Here is a 21,156-nt window from a genome sequence, read left to right on the forward strand (position 1 = left end):
CGCCGGCGGGGAGGTGTCCAGCTGCCTGCCGCTGCCGCCCACCCCGCCGAGGGATGGGGGGGCCATCCCCGCGGCCGGCATCAAGCCCGCGGCAAGGTGCCTCGCTTGAGCCCCGACCCCCGCCCCGCTGGCCCGCCGCCGCACCCCGGGCTCTCCTGGCGGCAGAGCCGTCCTGCCCCGGGTCTCCCTCCCGCTGCTGCTGCCCCCGCTATAGGGAATGTTTTGTACCGGTCTTGTCGGGTTTTCCCCCTCTCCTTGTTACCGTGCTGCGCCCCCCCCCCCCCCCCCCCCCCCCCGCTGCTCCCTTGCCCTTTTTTCCTTTGGTCACTGTCGTTATCGAGCAGTCGGCTCGAAGTTTTAAAATAAACCTTCCCGGGAGGAGGGTGGGGGAAGCTGCCGGATTGCATTTCGCATTGTTGGCGGCCTTCCCGAGGAGAGGAGTTGGAGAAAGTTTGGCAGCCAAAACGCCCTGTGCCTCTGCATGTGCCTGTGTCCCTGGGCGCATGCACCATGCCGTGTTGTCGGAGCAAGGGTAAGAGCAGAGAGGCATATGCTTACCCGACGGAGTTTCGTTCCTTTTCTTTTTCCTCCCCTCTGTTTTCCCTGGGAAAAGCTTGCCGTAACCCTGGTCTGTCCTCTTCCACTTGACACGCTCCACGGAAGGAGGCTGAGGAATTTACTCCGGCCCCGTGTGCTGCTCTCGCCAGCTCAGCCAAAGCAATTTTATACCTCTTGGGCTTGTCTGGACAGGGCTTTGAAAAATAGAGAATCTCAGATATGAAAAACAGAGCTTTTAGTACAGTGGGAAAGTAAGCCGTGTTAAAGGTGTCATTGGCTCAGATGATGGCACTCGCACTTCTGTGGAGAAAGGTGCAGATCCAGCACTCGGGAAAAGATTTTGAAACTGTGTTATAATAACACGTAACATCTTGTACAAAGGAAAAGATTAATCATCGGGAAGGCTGCTTTTGGAGTTACACCCGTTGTGCATCTCTGTTGATTTTCCACCTGAAGATTCAGGATTTAGACGACTCCTTACCAAGAAAAAGTACCTGCCACCCTGGACCACCACCTTACAATCAAGCCCTCACAAATCAACCTTTATGCCAGGGTTTACGGACCAGGGTTTGGAGTATAGATTTTAACACCTGAGACTGCATAAGAGGGCTGCCCAAGCGCTACTGCCCTTGCATATGACTGTATGCCCTTCCCAGTCTGTAACTCAGCCATTAATTAGTAAACATGTAACTTCTAACCAAGTATGTGGTTAATTCCTTAAATTAGAAGGAGGTAGGTTTAGATTAGATATTAGAAAAAAATTTTTTACAATGAGAGTTGTAGAGCACTGGAAGAGGTTGCCCAGAGAGGTGGTGGATGCCCCATCCCTGGAATCGTTCAAGGCCAGGCTGGATGAGGCTCTGAGCAACCTGATCTAGTCAGGGATGTCCCTGCTTCTTGCAGGGGGGTTGGACTAGATGACCGTTGAAGGTCCCTTCCAACTCTAACTATTCTATGATTCTATGATTCTATGTGAGACCGAGGACTACTGTACACCTGCCAACTTATGTGGCACTTTCTATGATTTTGCCTTTTTAAAATTCTGTTAAATGAAAATAGAATTGCAGATACTGTAGATATCTTGAAAGCTCACTAATACCGAGCCACTGGAAAATGCAATGTCCCTCTGTTTCAGGGCTTCAGAGAAGATGCCCCGATCTACTTGCCAAATCCACAAAATGCAGCCAAAGATAAAAGGTGCTCATCAAAGGACAGATTTCAGCCCTGTCCACCTAGCAGCTTATTTGTAATAAGTGAAAACAGGATATCTCCACTTTATCTAGTGAATGGGATCTTGTACCTCTTGACATTTATTTCCAATTTCTTTGAATATCCTCTTTTTAACTTTCCAAAATACAAGCTGAGAACAAGTGCTTACATCAGAACAAAAGGTTATTTTCAGTCGAAAGCAACAAGTTGTTACTTCATGTCTCAAAAATGCAAACCTACAATGTACTAACCCATGAGCTCAACGTTCTCTGTGTTTTGTATCTGCACATTGCTTTCTCTGTAGCCTTCTACTGTCTTGTTTAATCTGGTACACAGACAAAAATATCTGTATTCTTTTTCATCACATGCTCAGTCTCTCTTCAAGTACCTGAAACTCCAAAGAATCATAGAATGGCTTGGCTTGGAAGGGGCCTTTAGAGGTCATCTAGTCCAACCCCTCTGTAAGGAGCAGGGACATCTTCAGCCAGATCAGGTTGCTTAGAGCCCCATCCAACCCGTCCTTGAATGTTTCCAGGTACGGGGCATTCACCACCTCCGGGCAACATGTTCCAGTGTTTCACCATCCTCATTGTAAAAAATTTCTTCCATATATCAAGTCTGAATCTACCCTCTATTAGTTCAAAACTGTTACACTTTATCCTATTGCTACAGACCCTACTAAAAAATCTGTCCTCTTTAATTACTGAAGTAATGCAATAACGTCTCCCTGGAGCCTTCTCTTCTCCATGCTGAACAGCCCCATATCTCTCAGCCTGCCCTCATAGGAGAGGTGCTCCAGCCTGCTGATCATCTTTGTGGCCCACCTCTCGACCTGCTAAAACAGGTCCATGTCCTTGTGTTGGGGGCTCCAGAGCTGGATGCAGCACTGCAGGAGGGGTCTGATGAGAGCAGAGGGGCAGAATCACCACCCTGGCCCTGCTGGTCACACTTCTTTTGATGCAACCCAGGATGCAGTTGGCTTTCTGGGACGTGAGTGCACTTTGCCAGCTGATGTCCAGCTTTTCATCCACCAATACCCCCAAGTCCTTCTCAGGGCTGCTCACCCTTCATCCCCCAGCCTGTATTAATACTGGGACTCATGTGCAGAACCTTGCACTTGGCCTTGTTGAACCTCATGAGGCTCACATGGGTCAACTTTTCAACCTTGTTCAGGTCCCTCTGGGTAGCATCCCGTTCCCTCAGGTATATCAGCTGCACCAGTCAGCTTGGTGTCATCTGCAAACTTGCTGAGGGTGCACTCTATCTCATTGTCTGTGTCACTGATGAAGATATTAAACAGTACTGGTCCTAATATGGACCCCTGAGGGACACCACTCATCACTAATCTCCATCTGGACACTGAGCCATTGACCAGTAACTCTCTGGATGTGACCATGCAGCCAATTCCTTATCCACCAAACAATCCTCCCATCAAATCTGTATCTCTCCAATTTAGAGGGAAGAATGTTGTGGGGGACCATGTAAAAGACCTTACAGAAGTCCATGGAGATGACATCCATAGAAGAGGAGGACTGAACTGGAATGGACACATTTTGCATGGTGTCTGCATTTGTAACCCAAACCAAGAGTATCTGTGCTTATTGCTGAGATGTGGTGGGACAGCTTGCCTGACTAAGTGCTGCAACAGCCCTTCAGGAGAGACAGGCAGAGGAGACAAGAGCAGGGCCTGTCTGCTCTCTGAAGGAACAGCTCACCTATATGAGACTTCTCTATGGGACAGGTGAGAATTTGCAGGTGAGGGTCAGAAGAGAGACCACTGACTGATATTGTGGTGGGGTGTGAGCAAGGTGAGGAAAAGGATGAAATCTTTGAAAACGTAAGAGAAGTCTTCGTGTCATAGAAACTCTCACTCAGGAGAAGGATATCCCTGACATCTTCTGGAACGGCAACATGGCTGGATGCAAGCTATCCAGAGAAATTCTGGAGGAAGTCCAGGGTAATTACTTGTTATAAAAGTACTGGAGAGGCCAACCAGGGCTGAATCACAGTGGGTGATGTGCAGCTGGATCTGCTGTTCGCTGACGAGATAGAACTGATTGGGGACGGAGTAATCAGTGGCTGATTTTGATGTAGTGGAGGTCAAGTTCCTGAGGCAAGGGAAAGTGGCAGGAGGACCACAGAGCACAGACGTGGACTTTAGGAGAGCAGATTTTGGCTTATTCAGAGAACTGGCAAGTGAGATTTCATGGGAGCAAACTGTGTAGAGCAAAGAAGCCCAGGAAAGCCAGCTGGCTTTTACAGGAGAGCATCCTTCATCCTTGGATGGCCCATCCCAATACTCAGTAAACGAAGGAGACAAACAAAGCAGCAGATGCCCAGGCTGAAAGAACTGCCTTCAAGATAGGGAATCAGAGACAGACCACAAGGAAGGAATTGCGAAACAGTGCCTGGGCATGCAGGAGTAATATCAAAGAGGCTAGTGCTCAGCTGGAGATGTTGAGGGAAACCAGAAGAGTTTCTACTACTGCTAGTAGTAAAAAGCTGACCAAGGACACCTTTGCCTGTTTCTGAATGGGGCAGGTGACATAGAGGCAGTGGACACAGATAAGGCAATGGTACTCACCACCTTCTTTATCATTACAAGGAAGGTCGGTCAGGCCTCTGCACCTAGTGATGAGGCTCAAGGAGAGATGAGCTACCAGCAGGGGATGAAGATTGAAATAGGGGCTGATTTCAAATACTTTATCTACACAAGTCCCTGAGAGTGGCTCAGGAACTCTCGGCTCCTGAAAGTGCAGAGGGAGATGGCTGATGTCCTTACAAAGCCACTCTCCATCAGCTCTGAGAGGCTGAGGATACTGGGAGAGTCCCCCAGTGACTACAGGAAGGCAAATGTCACACCCATCTTCAGAAAATGGTAAAAACTAACCCGAGCAACTACAGGCCAGTTAGCATCACTACAGTCCCTGAGAATATCATAAGGCCAGGCATGTTCTTCATGTGGGCAGATGGAGAAGGCAGTGACTGGAAAGAGTCAGCATGGATTTCTTAAAGATAAATCATGTTTGATCAACTTGATAATTTTCTGTGGTAAAATGACTGTATTTGTAGATGAGGGAAGTGGAGTGGATGCCATTTACCTCTACTTCTGCAAGGCTTTTAACACTGTCTCCCACAGTATTCTTGTATCCAGGTTAGGATGTTACAGTCTGAATGGGAGAAAAACTATATGGGTGTAAAACTGGTAGGAAAAATGGTCTGGCTCAGAGGGTCCTGGTCAGTGGGTCTGACCCTGCCTGGAGGCCTGTACCAAGAGTGGTTTTGCTCTGGTCTATCATGGGACCTGTCCTGTTCAACATCTCAGAAGAGTGCATGGAAGGCACTCTCATCAAGCTTGGAGATTACAACAAATTGGGAGCAACCAGTTGATATGGTGGAGGGCAGGGCTGCCATTCAGAGGTACACTGGGATGGGTGGGAAGAATGGACGCCAGAGACCTGAAGAAATTAAGCAAGGACAAATCTGGATTCCTGCACTAGGAAGGCAGAACCCTGCAGTGAGGCAGGCCGGGACTGGTGGGGCTGGGGAGCAGCTCTGAGGGATGACTCTGGATGCTGGTGGACAGTGAGCAGAGCCGAGGCCAGCTGTGTGCCTGGGTCAGTGTGACTAGAACATGGCCCTGAGAGCCAAGTGAGGGGTTGTGAATTCTTAGCACTTGTTAGACAACATCTAGATACCGCATCTAGTTTGCTTCCCTCCCTCAACCCCCTCCCAAGTTCAGGAGAGATGCTGATAAACTGAAGTGAGTTCAGTAGAGAGGAATCATGGTAGTTGTGGGCTGGAGCACAGGACCTGCAAGGAGAGGCTTGTTTGGAGAAGAGACAGCTTTACTGAGACCTATATGAGCAGTCCCCTGGCACACACAGGGAATGGACTGAGGAAGTAGAGCCAGGGTCCTTATAGCGGTGTGTGGTGGGAGCGTGAGAGGCGACAGGTGTAAGTTAAAACCAGAGAGATGCAGACTGGGTGTAAGGAGAAACTCTTTCCCTTTGAGGGTAGCCCAGCTGTGGAACCAGGGCCCAGGAAGTCTGGAGGTTTTCAAGCGCTGATTGGATAAAGCCCGGAGCAACCCGGTCTGAGCCCAGAAGTCGTCCTGCTCTGGGCAGGAGGCTGAACTAGAGCACTTCTGCAGTCCCTGCCAGTCTGAATTGTCCTATGATCTCATGGGCACTGAACTGAAGGTGCATCCTTTGGCACAGAGACTACCTTTATAACCCAGATCTAGAATATCCTGCCTTATTGCTTCTAGCTTTGAGGAACTTCCAGCAAAAAAAAAACTACATGAAGTTAAACAGCTTCTGTTCATCCTTTTGTTACTTTGCTCACATTTATCCTGGAAAAAAAACCATCATCCATAGAAATAAGAGTATAGCTATATAACTGATCACAATGTGGGATCTATGTAGAATCATTCCTAGTGTTGATACAGGCTAAAATGCTACTTGGTTGACAATGGAGACTGATTGACTGTGTGGAAAAGCATTTCTCTCCGCTACTTTATAACCGTTAAAGATTTGGTTTTCCTTCCCTTTGGCTTCTCTATACTTGTACTTCCACCTGAAGATGCTTATTGACTGAAATCTCAGCATCCTTGTCACCTGAGAATACAATTGGGTTGTCCATGTGTGCCTTTCTGGCCAGGTTCTTACCCTGTAGGAGAGCACTGGAGGAACTTCCTGTATGTTTCCCAAACTGAAATTCTCATCTTCCATTAAAACATGTCTACTATTTTGGACTTCAAGCCATATAAGCAGGTGACATTTTAATCAGTATTTGTGCTAAATAGTTTAGAAGAGAGAAAATGTGTTCTTTAATGTCCAAACCTGTTTCTGGCTATGGACAATTAGGAGCAATTAGGAGGAAGATAGCAAACTATCCTTTACCTATGCACCATGAAGTTTTTTATACACCTATACAAGCATTTGACAGTGTTTGCTGATAAAAAACAGACTCTGTGCATCAGATCTCATCTGCTGTGTCGCCTCCTAAACTCTTATCATTAGTGATTAAATATCGGTAGCACTTTTTATAAACAGGAACAAACATGTGAAAGGTCAAATGTATTAGGCTAACATTGTTTCTTTTATTTATTTTAAAACAAGTAAATTTTCTACCAGGACACCTATAACAAAGCTACTTTTTGTGCCTACTGTTTCCAAAGAAAATTTAAAAGGTTTGCTACTTGTCCACTTTCTTGTAGTGGTTATATTTTCACTTTTTATAATTTGGCAGATGCAATTCTAAGACTTTCATTGTTCAACAGCATCATATAATGAAAAAAATGACGGGATTCATCAGCTTCCTTCTGGCTTTTGTGTAAGCAGCTGCACCGTTCTCAGGTAGCTTCCCAAATTGTGCGATAGTGACCGTAGTTACTTTTCTGTCTCCTACAGAGCATTAGGTTCCTTGAAGTCAACAGGGAGATACTGTCATATATCTGCTCAGAAGCCAGCAGAAATGTTTGTAAAATACTCTGTATATGATCATCTCCTGTGTAAATATAAGTACATACCCCCCTCTCAAATTATCCAAGATATTTGAGCGTTAGGTTTCACACCCGGCTCATTACATACATACTTGGGTATAAGTAGCTGTGACAGTTGCAAATAAATGGCAACGAAACATATGCTACGTAGGAAAACTTCATACTTAGGCTTGAAAATATATACACCTAAGGGAAAAAAAAAAAGAGTTGTAAGAAAAAAAACCTGATTTGTCTTGATGGGAAAAAGGCTATTGCTGCTCATACAGTTGCTCTGAGTGAAACAGTGGGATCTCCACTTGGTGAAAGCAGCATCCTTTTCATTCTTATTTTTATAATAAGGTGAAGAGTTATTTAAAAGTTATACTGATCTATTCCACCTGAACACTTTATCACTCTCTATAGATTTCTGTTGGTTCATGGTATAACTTATCTCTTTAATGTTATTCTTTCCTCTGGTTTATCCTGGTTTAGGTTTTTGAAAGACTGATGATTTCCTCTAACGGGGAGAAGTAGTATTTCTAATGCAATCACCGTTAGTAATTTTATGCATTTGCAGTCACTAGACTAACTTGTCAGCTGATGCTATTTGTGTCATCAAAGTATGTCTAGTACAAAACTTTGAGTCAGATTCTGTACTTTTAATAGTGAGAGTCCATGGCAGTGGTGTTTATTTCTCCTGAAAAGCATGTTCAAATTCGTGAAGAATTAATCTTCATTCTGTCTAAAAATTATGCATTTTATTGAATTAAAAAGCTAATATGGAAAGAAATCTTAGATCTGTAAGAGAATTTTCTATAATGGTTTTTGTTTTTTCTCTAAACACTGCATCTGAGCAGGAATTTTTCCACTTCGTTCGTAGCAGGTAGTATTGACCTTTACATAATTATAATGTGCCCCACAGTTATTCCTTTTCTGTTTACTCAATGCACTGCCTTTAAGACCCCATTTATTTTTCAAAAATAACCACAGTCAAACAACGTAACCTTTTAGTTAATGCAGTTTTATACTTTTAAGTGTCTGAATAGACAAGACGAAAAATAACAGTAAGCTTTTTATTTTTAATAATCCAGCATGGACCCAGCTATCCATGAGCATGTCACATTAGAACACAGTTCACTGAAACCATGATTTTAGAGATAACCAATTATTTTACATGACTGATAGTCTTAAAAAGCAACCCCTTCAGCAATTAACAGAAGCTGAGATACTATACTGTGTAGACATACTAAAGAATGAAAAATAAAGTTAACAGCCACATGTAAAGATCTTATGTTAGATTTTAAACTGTTCTGCATGCCTACTCTTCAAGAATCTCCTCTGAAGATCTTCCAAATCTGTGTGAAATATTTAAATATTTTACATAAACTTCAATAGGCAGAACATTTTAGCAACTTTTCAAGTTACTACCGTTATATCCTGTTTTCAGTATTGTGGCTTCACTGGGTCTATGCTGAGGATTGCATTGCAAAGTAGTGACAGTAAACATAAAGGTATTATGTTATTAGACCAGGAAAGCTGAATCCTGCTTCAGAAAAAAAAAAAAAACAAACCAAAACAAAACATGAAAACAGACCACTATGTATTTTGCAGGAATACATTCGGGACAAGAGACAAAGTTTCTGAAATGTGGGAATATGAAAACTCAAAACAGCAAGTGGCAAAACAGGAGTATGGCTCTGTCTTTAAACATGAAAACAGCCTTTTGAATACCTCAGCAGTTGTTTTTCATGCTACATCAATCACATGGTAATAATGACATTTATGGTAATAATGTCATGGTAATAATGACATATGCAACGCATGTGTGTTGGCAAGTTAGGATTTTAGTTACTAAGAGTTTTCTGTCAGGACATTTTATATTGTAATTGTAATTATTATCATCGGTTTATTTACTAATTAAATACTTAATAAATACCTGATTTACCTCAGTAGAATTGTGTTGTGATGTATATGCTTGATGGGATGATTACAAAGAACCATGACATTAATTTGGTATGCTCAGCAGGACCCCTCTGCCAAACCACTGTAGCTTACCAGTAAGAGAGTTTAACAGGGCTCATGAGGTGAAATAATACTGGTGAGTGATAAGACCGGTATTACTGGAACCATTGCCATGAGTTAAAAGTACAGAGTACTTTTCCACAGTATATGGAAACATTTAGGACAAAAGTTTCTAAAGGAAGGATCTGATAACCTACGTTAGGGTTACTGAATGTGTGGAGGAAAGTTGACCCTATAGCAAATTGTTCAGGTTTAAAAGGTGGAAAAATGAGAATAAATTGAAGAGAGGAAGGGGCCAGTCAGGATAGCATTCGTTACTTGATAGATAGGTTAAGAGATGAACAAGGTAAAATCTCTTTGCTAGGAGGTGAGAAAGAAAGTCTTACCCAAAGCAATGTAACCTGTAAAACTGGAAACAGTCAAGTGGAAGCACAAACTAAATACTAAAACTTAGAAAGTAAATTACAACCCCAAATTGGAGCTCAAGAGTGATGACACTCACACAAAAAAAAAAAAAAAAAAAACCAAAAAAAACCCTCCTGAAGAGAAAATAGGTCAAGGGGGCTCTGGTCATTGCTTTCTGTACGAAGGAAACCCAGTCTAGGGCCACTCCTGAGAGCCTGGAGATGGTCATAGTTGAGTGGCTCATTCTTTCCCCAGGTACACAGTGAGTACTAGCCACACATGACTCATGAAGGCCCATACCCTTCCTCAATTCCTGTGGCAGGGTTTAAGGAGATGGGTCAGTATGGCTTTCGGTGCAGAGGATGCTGGCACAGCCTGCAGCGCTATGATCTGCTTCTACAGGCCACCATAGCCTCCAGATTAATGGAAATGTGTCACACTTGGCCAAGTTGGGACACCTTGTAACAAGTTTCACTATATATTTTTGGCCATTTGCCTCCTCCCATGGAACAGCTAAACATTTTCGTTTGTTGCCACTGTCCCTATTTTGAATAACGTGTTACTGTTCTTGTTCTGAGGAGCAGGATGAGATGTTGGCACTGTTAGTGCTCATGTGAGTGCTCTGTGAGTTTGTTTTATATGTGGATGACCATGTGTAAATATGCGTATATGTGTTGTATACACACACTCTGTGTGCGTGTATCTGCTGGGAGCACATGCTCAGCCTTGCTAGCAACTGGACCTGGGGACACAAAGCTGCTGCAACTTCACCTCTGTTGGGCTGCTGGATACATTCTGATTCCTCTAATTGATGGTTTCTCATTAAATCTGATGGGTTTTGTAGTCCTTCCTCAGTTAGCTTCTGCATGCCAAAAACAATCTTTCATGAACCACAATAAACGTAAGAATAAACTATAAATTGAAATAAATGTCTTTTCCTTAGAAGGCATAGCTAAAATTTCTGTGAACACATTGAAGGTTTCATACCTTATCTCTGTTTTGTCATTGAAAGAGTTATTAATAAATTCCTGTAGTTCATAAGAAATTATCATCAAGAGCACCAGTCCATGTCCATCTCACATCCATCTTCAGATTCCTACTGTTCTTTCCAAACTGTATATCTTGATTACAGCAGTACATCTTGGGGCAGTGTACCAGGTTTACTGAATTCAGTATCACTGGGAACTGCTAATCAGGGCTGCCGGCTGCTGATCTTTGCAGATATCCTACTGTGGAGGTGTAATATCTGTGATGTAGCAAGTTGGTAGGGCCGTTTCTATATCAATTGCCAAAATATCGCAAACAAATAAACACACATCAGGCGCATTCCATTGCTTCCTGCTCCTGCTGCGTTTATAAAACAGGACACAAGAATTCATCAGCAGGTTCATCAGATGTGCTTGGGTGAGCATAATCTCATAATGAGGTATCAAACCAGGTCAAAAGGGAGTAGAAAAGCTCATCCACAATTCTGGGGCCATAAAGGGTCCCCAGCATTGTTTTTGAGCTGCAATGGCTTTGCAAAAGCATCACCCAGGAGAGATCTGTAGCAACTTTATCCAAATGTCCAGATCCTGCCACAATGATGCTACATTGCCACAATGATACTGCGTCATTTTTTAACACTACTCTCTTTAAGCTGGGTAAAGAAAGAAAGAAGAGGGCTGCAAACACTGAAGGCAAAACATCCATCTGTAACTTCAACACCGTTAGGGAAGCTTATTTGATTAGGTCCGTCAGAGATTTCACGCAACCTGCTTAGCTTCATCATCTCGCTCCCAGTCTCAGCTCACAGTTCATGCAAGATTTCCCGTGCCAAACCTGGGGCGTATTATTGCCAAGAGCAAAATTCTCCACCAAGTAACCAGCACCCTCTTGTGTTCACGGTGAGCAGAGGCCACCTTCTCGGCTTGCTGGAGGACCATGCTTCAGCCAGTATCGTATAACCCGGCTGCTTCTTCCAGAACTGGAGAGCAAGTCATTGCTCTGCCCTAGGTGGGTACAGGGAAATCTGAATAGACGTTGAGTACACATATTCAGGAAAAAAACATGAGAAACAACCTTCATGCTGAATACACTCATTAAGGGCTACATGTATGACTAATTCATCACGATGGAAAACACTGTGACAGCCTAGCATTGTCTCATGATTGCTATCAAAAATAATGAAAGCATCTAAAAACAGCATTGCAGGGGTTTATTAAGCTGTGCCAGTGATGGACTCCGTGCTACCAGGGTAAGATTCACCTCTGGCTGCTGCAGAAGAGAAATGGCACAGGAGTTATTTTCTGCTCAGAGGAAGAATAAATAATATGTTGCTGTGCCTGGACCCAAATCAGCCAAAGCCCCCATTTCACTGCATACAGGAGGGCAAATGTGGTGCAGCTGACTGTGTAACAGAGCATGGAGAAGGCCACAACAAAGACTGGTTTTGACCAGATTCACACAGTTTTGATAATTCTGCATGAAACTGAATGGCCATTGTTGACGGAAAGCGGGGAGGGAAAAGGGGCTTTCAGGTATTTCTGGTAGGACTGTCTTTTTTTTTTTTTAATCCTTTATTCTGCCAGATAGGATAGAAATTCTTGAAATGGTTATGGAATTTTTTTTTCATATAATAGAAAATTTGTTTTTCAGTTATCTCAAAAAAAAAAAAAAAAGGTAGAGAAGGCAGAACTCCCTTGTTGGAATAAAGGAATAGATGCATCTCAGATGAGGAAACTTGTGCTGCTCACAATATATTGCTTTCAGTAAGTCTTTGTACATTCAGCTGAAGATCATTTTTTTACATTAACATTTTTATGTTCCTGTTGTGTGTTCTTAGATGTGGGTCCATCTGAATTTCAGTACTACAATTCCAGCTCTGAAAAGGTTAAGTTCTGCCTACATGACAATATAGCTAATAGTTCAGCTGTGAAATAAGAGATAGTCACTATCTGTTATGGAGGGAATCCAGCCTGTAAGGAATTCAGGTGCTGTGTAAGGTCCTGCATCTAGGTCGTGGCAATCCCAGGCACAAACACAGGCTGGGCGGAGAATGGATTGAGAGCAGCCCTGAGGAGAAGGACTTGGGAGTGCTGGTGGATGAGAAGCTCAACGTGAGCAGGCAATGTGCCCTTGCGGCCCAGAAGGCCAACCGCATCCTGGGATGCATCAAGAGAAGAGTGGCCAGCAGGTCAAGGAAGGTGATTCTCCCCCTCTACTCTGCCCTGGTGAGACTCCACCTGGAGTACTGCGTCCAGTTTTGGAGCCCCCAACATAAGAAGGATGTGGACCTGTTGGAGAAGGTCCAGAGGAGGGCCATGAAGATGATCAGAGGGCTGGAGCACCTTTCCTATGAGGACAGGCTGAGAGAGTTGGGGCTGTTCAGCCTGGAGAAGAGAAGGCTCTGGGGAGACCTGATAGCAGTCTTCCAGTACCTCAAGGGGGCCTACAAGAAAGATGGGAAGAGGCTGTTTAGTAGGGCCTGTTGTGATAGGACAAGGGGTAATGGTTTTAAAATAGAGGGAGGTAGATTTAGATTGGATATTAGGAAAAAATTTTTTACAATCAGGGTTGTAGAACACTGGCACAGGTTGCCCAGAGAGGTGGTGGATGCCCCATCTCTGGAAACGTTCAAGGCCAGGTTGGATGAGGCTCTGAGCAACCTGATCTAGTCGGGGATGTCCCTGCTCCTTGCAGGGGGGTTGGACTAGATGACCTTTGAAGGTCCCTTCCAACTCTAACCATTCTATGATTCTATGATTCTATGATTCTATGACTTTATTTTGCTCAGATAATTTTTAAGGAAGTTTTGGTTCCCTCACTTCGGAATACTTATTAAGGTGCCATGTAATGTAGGAAAAAGTACTACTCCTTCACAGTCTAACAATGGAGTTCAAAGGGAGAAATGTTCAGCTTTCACTCTCCTTGCAGTATCAGTGTGTCTGAAGTCTGTAAGAACGTTTCGATATTCAACAGAGTGTGGAGAATTAATGCAATGATGCTAATATATCCTCCTTTGACTATCTTTGAGTCCTCAGGGAAATTTCTGCTAACATCTACAGAGTAGACTTTGGTCTTGGAATGACCCCTACGTGTTGGTTTCCTTGTACCCCCATATAACACTGAAGACAAAAATGGATCTTTTTAATTGTCTTATTTTATTAGGTTTTGTGCTGGCTAACAGTTATAATTTGTGATTTATCTTCAATGGAACCAAATTTTTTTCCCTATAAGCCTAGAAGTCAATTTTCTTCTGCTATTTGGCATGCATACACTCACTATTGCCATTTTAAAAACCCCAGTGGTATTGCATGCACTTAAGCACAATTAAACTTGCTTTGTTAGTTTCCCAGGACACATATGTAGGCTGGAATTTTACCAGACAATTTCAGCCCTGTTTTATTCCAGGGAATGGAGTTCATATTGCAGAATCTTTCTAGTAAGATCCAGCTGGTCTGTCAAGAAAATCATGCTCAACTCAGGAAAAGCAGTAGCATCTTTATAAATGTAGTGGTAAATATTATTATAGGCTTCAGCATACAAGATCAGAGTACAAGAGCTATTTAATTGCTGTTCATGCTTACTATCCTTTCCTATAGTCAAAGTCTAAATTAGAAAATCTAAGCCCTTTCAGAGTATGTACACTTATTTCTCATTTTCATAGATGTTTTTATCTCACCAGTTGCTCTGTCAGAAGTTTAACAAAATTAAAGGGATGAGAAAGATGAGGCAATGAATTGGAATATAGTAAATTCTTCAAGATACGAAACCTGTGACTTCAGAGAACTTGACTATTTTGCCATGCTGCTTCACTCTATCTCCACCTTGCTACTAGTCAGGTTATTGCAGCTAGATCATTAACTTTTTAAATCTTCCTTTTTTCTCTGTAACTTAACATTTGCGTATTTATTAAGTGGAACAGAAGTTCAGAGACAGCCTCTGGGTCTGCTCTGGGCATCCATGGCATTTCCAGTCATGAGGACGCACTCAGCATGTCTGTTCGTTTTCCTGTGGACACTGAGCCTGAGCAGGGAACGCGCTGAGCCCTGTGAATTCATCACAGATGTGAGGCTGCTGGAGAGGATAATCACCCATAGTCAAGATCTGCAGGTGTTGTCTCATTCAGCTTTGCAAGGCCCAGTGGACATCAGCTGGTAACAGGCAGCTGAGAGGCATAACACTGTGAAAGATTTGTAGATTACGATTTTTGTCTCTGCCCAAATGTCTTCCGAAAAATAGGCCTTGGAGGCAAAGATCAGTTTATCTGATATCTTCAGTGCCCAGGTACTTACTCTAATTTGGCAGCGTCACTTTGCTTTGTTCATCCCTGCATTTCCACTGGATCAGTGTTTACCCCTGTTGACCAAATACAGCTCCTCTGGTTCAAGGGCCCAGGGGCTCCTCACAACTTTGCACAGGAAGCTTTAGGAGCAGAGGATAACAAGAAGACAGGAATCTGACATTCACACTTCATGGCCACATGGGCTCAGCTCTCTGGCTGAGATTTCCCCTCACAGAGTTTTAAAACCCAAATCCATAAGATGGTGGGAAACTTCTTCATAGAGCTTAGCAATGGCGAATTTGGCTTAGGGCAAACCAGCCAAACACCTTAGGGCACCCAACAGGCTCAACAAGCCGTGTTTTTTCTTTTGAAATTTGGTTATTGAGGGTGCTGCCCTCTTGTGTCCTGCTAGATTATAGGCTCTGCTTCACTTGGCTGCTGTTTATTGCACTTTGGGCAAGTTTCCACAGATTTCTGAGCCCTTTCTTTCCTCCTCATTTCATTTTGCAAAGGAAAGGATCAAAAGAAATGGCTGAGCGACCAAGCATGTTATCCTGCTGTCTACCTCCCTCTCCCTTCTGCCAGGCTGGAGGACCTGCTGAGCGCTGGTCGACGTGCTGCCTAGAGCTGACCTGATTGATGTCTGTCTTGGTGACAGCAGGGTGACCTGAAGGGGAACGCAAAAGAATATCCAGTCCCTTTCACTGTATCTGACTGCTGAGCAGGAAGCAGGACCTCATGACAGGGGTCACGTTTGTGTCATGGTGTCTCCAGATGACCACTGCAGGGGACATGGAGCAAGGAGCCACTGTGGCTGCAGCCTGGCCACAGAGCCGTGAACTCTGGGAGTGAGGCACAGAATGGTGAAACACCCTTATTTTGTGGTAAGGAGAGAGAAACTGCAACAGCCCCAGGAAGTCCTGCAGTGACTCTACAGGGGTTCCAGGCCAGGGACTACAGATGGCTTACCTGGACCCCTAGGCCTGTGTGGCAGAGGGCACTGCCAAGGTCTCCAGGACATATGGAGAAGTCCCTAACATTGAGTAGTCCCTGCTTCGTTAAAGAAACAGCTAAAAAATGGAGAAAAGGGTGCCAGTCTGGGGAGGGCTGGAGATCAGCTGGGACCTGGCAGTTACTGGGGAGCTGAGCCAGCTGAGCTCTCCTACCAGGAGCTGAAAGCTGAGGGCAGCCCGTGGGAGCACTGCTCTGTCCACTACAGGGCAGTGTTCCCACCTCTGCTCCTTCCTCTGTCCTGCCTCTCACCAGTCAAAAGTACATGGTGATGAGGCCCGACACTGGGCTGGCTGGGCTACTGTCCTTTAACACAGCTGGCAAGACAGGCGGTAACCAAAACAAGATGAGAACTGGGGAGAAATGGGAACTGTCCTGAGCTGCTGGTGAGAGCCTAAGCAACTGGTCTGTGAGCACCTGAGACGGTCAGCCCAGGGGGAGTGAGGGGCCATGGGTTTGTGTTGACCCTTACTCAGTCCATGGGAACAGCTTCACCCTGGGATCAGCATCCCTGCTGGGGCCTGGGCTCTGGGGTTGCCTCTTTGTCAGGAACTCCGATGGGTTTATTGAGTCCCTTCTGAGCCCCCATCAACTGGATGCTGTCTGTGCGTGAATGCTGGGGACGTGCTGGGGAAATTGCCCCAAATCAACATAGAGTGTTTTCCTTTGGTCTAAGCTTGGTGGATGTCCTCCTCTCCCAAGGACTCCAGCCCTCAGCAGCACGTGAATTCTCTTACACATTTTCCTGAGATAGACAGCAGCAAACATGCATTCAGTCTCCTGTACCATCTGACGGGTTACTAAATGTTGTAGTTCAGCCCTGATCGGGACCAGACTACGCAGTCTCTTTCTCACTCCCCCCACCCTCCAAGAGAATAGGGGGAGATGATATAAGAAAAACGGCTCGAGGTTTGAGATAAGGACAGGGAGAAACTCCTTAAAGTTACTGTTAAGGGCAAAACAGACTCGACTTGGTGAAAACTATTCATTTATTACTACAAACAGCAGGATAATGAGACAGAGAACAAGATAACCTCCCTCCACCCCTCCCTCATCCCAAGCTTAACATTATCTCTACTACCTTTCCCCCTCCGAGCAGCACGGGGGGAAGAGGGAATGGGGATTGCGGTCAGTTCATCACACGTTGTTTCACGCCGCAGCTTCATGGTCAGGGGAAGAATTCCTCACATTCCTCCCCTGCTCCATTGTTGTGGGGCGCCACCTATACGCCACAGTCCTTCGTGGAACTGCTCTGGCATGGGTCATCTCTTCCACGGAGTGCAGTCTCTCCAGAACAGCTGCCCCAACGGGCCCTCCATAGGCCACAGCCTCCTTCAGGCACCCACCTCCCCCAGTGTGAGGTCCTTCACAGGCTCCAAGTGGATCTCTGCTCCTCCGTGGACCTCCATGGGCTGCAGGGGGACAACTTGCTCCACCATGGTCGTCACCACAGGCTGCAGGGGAATCTTGGCCAGAAGCTGCATTACTCCTCCCTCTCCTTCTTCACTGACCTCGGCATCTGCAGCCGTTCCTCTCACAAGAAAAGTTTTTCACAACAGGCTGGCAGATGCCTCTCAGAATCTCTTCACATCATCCATCTCATCTCCTCTCCACTTCTTGCAGCCGGGCCAAGTTGGGCCCAGTTGGTCGCCTGGCAGGAAGCCAGAGGGTGAGGCCTGCAAGGACCATGAGGCCTGCACCTCCCTCTCTGCGCCTCTGCCCCCACTCAGCTTCTTCACATCTTCTCTTCTCTCTTTTTTTTTTCTGTTTTCCGCTTCTTAAATACGCTATCGCAGAGGCGTTACCAATCGGCTCGGCCTTGGCCAGCAGTGGGTCCACCATAGGCCTGACCGAGTCCACTGAACAAAGGGGAGCGACTTCTAGCAGCTTCTTACAGAAGCTGCCGCCTTAGGCCCCCCCTCACTAAACAAAACCACAACACCAAGGGTCAGTGATTTAAACAAAGTAAAATATTTAATAGATGCATTCTTCAAGGCAAAAGACCAGAAAAAAAAAAAAAAGCATTAAATTCTATAATGTGCCACGTTTGAATTGAAAGAAGTTATAATATATGCGTATACAGGCATCTGTTTTCCTGGGTGCTGAATCTGATTTAATCAGACAGAACTTCTAGTTAGAGGATCCCAAAGTCACTCTACTGCTTTCACAGTGCCAGTGACTCTTACAGCGATATAGGGCCAAAGGATTAATTTCCGTGTTGTTTTTCTTTGCTTTGTACTGTTCATCCTATCCATAAGGAAAACAGTGGCATTTATCAATGTTTATGTGACTAAAAAAGCCTATTATACAGAAAAAAAAATATCCTTGCTTGCACTGTGCTCCTGTGTGTGTGGCAAAGTGTGCAGACCTCACATTCATCCACTTACAAACTGAGCTCTTAGGAAGAATTTTAGGGGCTACAGATATTCTTCTGCTTTTAATTCGCACTGCATGATTCAGTTTTACTTGTTTCAGTATGAGCATTTCAAAACAAATGGATATCAAGGGAAGGATTTTTGTAAGAGACTCAGAGGAGTGGGTACTTCTGTTGGCTGATTATGGGAGATTAGTATAAAATTGCCCCTGTGCTTACTGAAAATTTCAGCCTTGAGACCCATTTTGAAAGAGATCTACTATATACAGACAAAAATATCACTATTTATAAGTGAATACTGAATATAGATTAAAACACGTTTATTAGAAAGCTAAATAGTAGTAAGTATTGGGAATTATTAATCACTAAGGCAAAATTAACTCTTACTTCTGGAATCTGATTGAACTTCATGTCAGAAAGCAACTGTGTTGCATTGGAAGTGACAAATATAGTTAATTACTACTTTCTGACATCTAAAAATGAATATAAGAGTTCTGCTATGAAATGTGTTTTGAACGTCATAGCATTACTTTTTAATTATTAATTTATAATTTGATAAACTACAAGGTACTTTGCACTTCAGGCAGCTAAATAAATTCACAAAGCAGTCAGGATATTCATACTGGTTTGCTAAAAATAATTTCTGGATTTTAACACTTAGATGCTTAATTAAAATAAGGTATTTGAAGCCATAAAGATGTATCTTTGTGAGCTTAACAATAAGGGATTTTTAAGAATGCTTAAGAATGTCTGGGTGTGTAGGTTATTGAACATCATTATAACTATTTGAATGACCCTCAGAAAATACATTGAGTGCTTCTATTGTTTGTACTACATGTGAATGCATATGTAAAGAAACGTTAGCTAAATTGCTAACTGAAATGCTTAAAAGCTGTGTGTTTAAAATAAGAAAGGTAGCATGACAGGACATGGTGCATGTAGTTGACCATTCTAGAATAATATTTTTTCAGTTCTGCTTGGTCCACTGATTTCCAAGTCTACTTTGTTTCTGCCACGAGATGTGGAGATGCTTTTCACAGACTGGAAAACTTTTTCTTTCTCTTTTTGACTGGATTGAAGGCTACGTGCAAATCACCTATTAAAGGTAAATGGGCCTCTCTCAAAGGAATTAGTATTATTTTTACTGCGATTTGGAGGACGGTAAAGCACGCTATGAATTTTACAGTTTTGAACAAAACCAAACCCTCTCGTTTCAAAATTATGACAAAACAGAAGAGATTTTATGCTTCTTAGACTATTTTTTCTATTCTAAAAATCCAAATCTCAGAACAGTCTCATATAACTGCTGTGGAAATTTATGGAATTAACTAGAATGAGAGTTTTAGTTCTTTAGTTCAGCTGCTCATTATCTGAGTTGTGTTCTATTTAAGGCAGTAGGTGGCAAGGTAGGTTGTCTCTCTGCACATGCATGCATGTGTGTGTGTGTGTATGTATATACACAATACCTGAAGAGGCTTAAGGATGTGTGTCTATGGGGACACAACAAAGAACGTCAGGTAGCTATTTAGCTGTGAGTGGCCTTCTTTTCCTATGTGCCATTATTCTTTTTGCAGTATTTTCTTGTATCAACATGTGTCATTTTGACTAACAATGGATTTTTAGAAGACCTTTCACTTCCAGGAAAAGAAAAGCTACAGCCATATGGAAAGCTGGCTTCTGCAGTTTTTTGACCTACGGTCTGGCAGTAAGGAATATTCTAGAAGTGCAGCTGCTGAGTTGTATTTGTCAGTCTGATTCATTCCTGCAATAATCAGCCAGTGTGTTTTAGATTTTGGATGTGTTGATAAAAACTCTAATGATATGAGTTGTTGCTAATGAGAAAGGACACTGTCTGGCTTTCCAGGTCTTGCTAACGTGCAGATGCAGGAAGCTTGGAGGACAGACAGAATTATTGACGCAAACTGGCCAAAGAGAGCATTCCATGCCATAAATGTCACTCTCAGTATTTAAGCGGGGGTTTGCCAGGGCTGGTAACTGCCTTCCTGGCATCCATCTCTCTGTCACTCGCTGGCATCGTCCCCTCTACCTTGCTGGCTCCCTTTCGCTCCTTTGGTCGCTGTTCAGTTTCGTTTCTGTGATCAGTTCTTGGGACGGGCTGTATCGGTCATTGGGATATTGGCTGGTGAGAAAATGTACATTGTTCATTTTGTAGATTTTAATATCCTTATATTCTGTTATTATTTTAGCTTTCCTTTGCTATTTTAATAAACTGTCTTCACCTCAACCCACAAGTTTTCCTTTTTTCCCAATTTCTCTCCCCCATCCAGTGAGGGGGAGCAAGAAACTATGTGGTGACTCAGGCTAAACCACAATAAAAGGAAACTGCTGTTGCGGAAAGAGGTGGTGATTTCCTTCACTGTGAATCTATTCTTAGCCTGTGCTGTAGCATAGTATCAGGAGATGCTGCTGGTCTTTCAAGAGGAGAATGAGATCTTGTTAACAAGTCCCTTAGCATGTTTCTGGGTGCAGTGGTGCTGACCCTGTGCCAAATTCCTCGTGGGCAATTGTGGTTTATATGCTTGATTTTTTTCAATACCTTTTGGCTTTGTTTATTTTTTTCTGTCCAGTATTACTTGGTAGTGTTTGCTATGTCTTCACAAACAGCAGCTATTTCTCCATGGCCAAAACTGCATTTCATTCCAACTTTAAGTGATTATTGTCTCTAAATTTGGAAAATATGACCACTAAAGGAAGCTGCTGTACTCTAATATTTGAGTTGCTCTTTCATTAAAGGACAACCACTCATTTGTTAATTGACCTTGTTGTCCTTGCTGTTTTCTGCTCAGAGCTCAAATATTGCATTGT

Source organism: Chlamydotis macqueenii, chromosome Z, assembly GCF_036417535.1.
Source record: "Chlamydotis macqueenii isolate bChlMac1 chromosome Z, bChlMac1.mat, whole genome shotgun sequence".
NCBI classification, from domain to species: Eukaryota; Metazoa; Chordata; class Aves; order Otidiformes; family Otididae; genus Chlamydotis; species Chlamydotis macqueenii.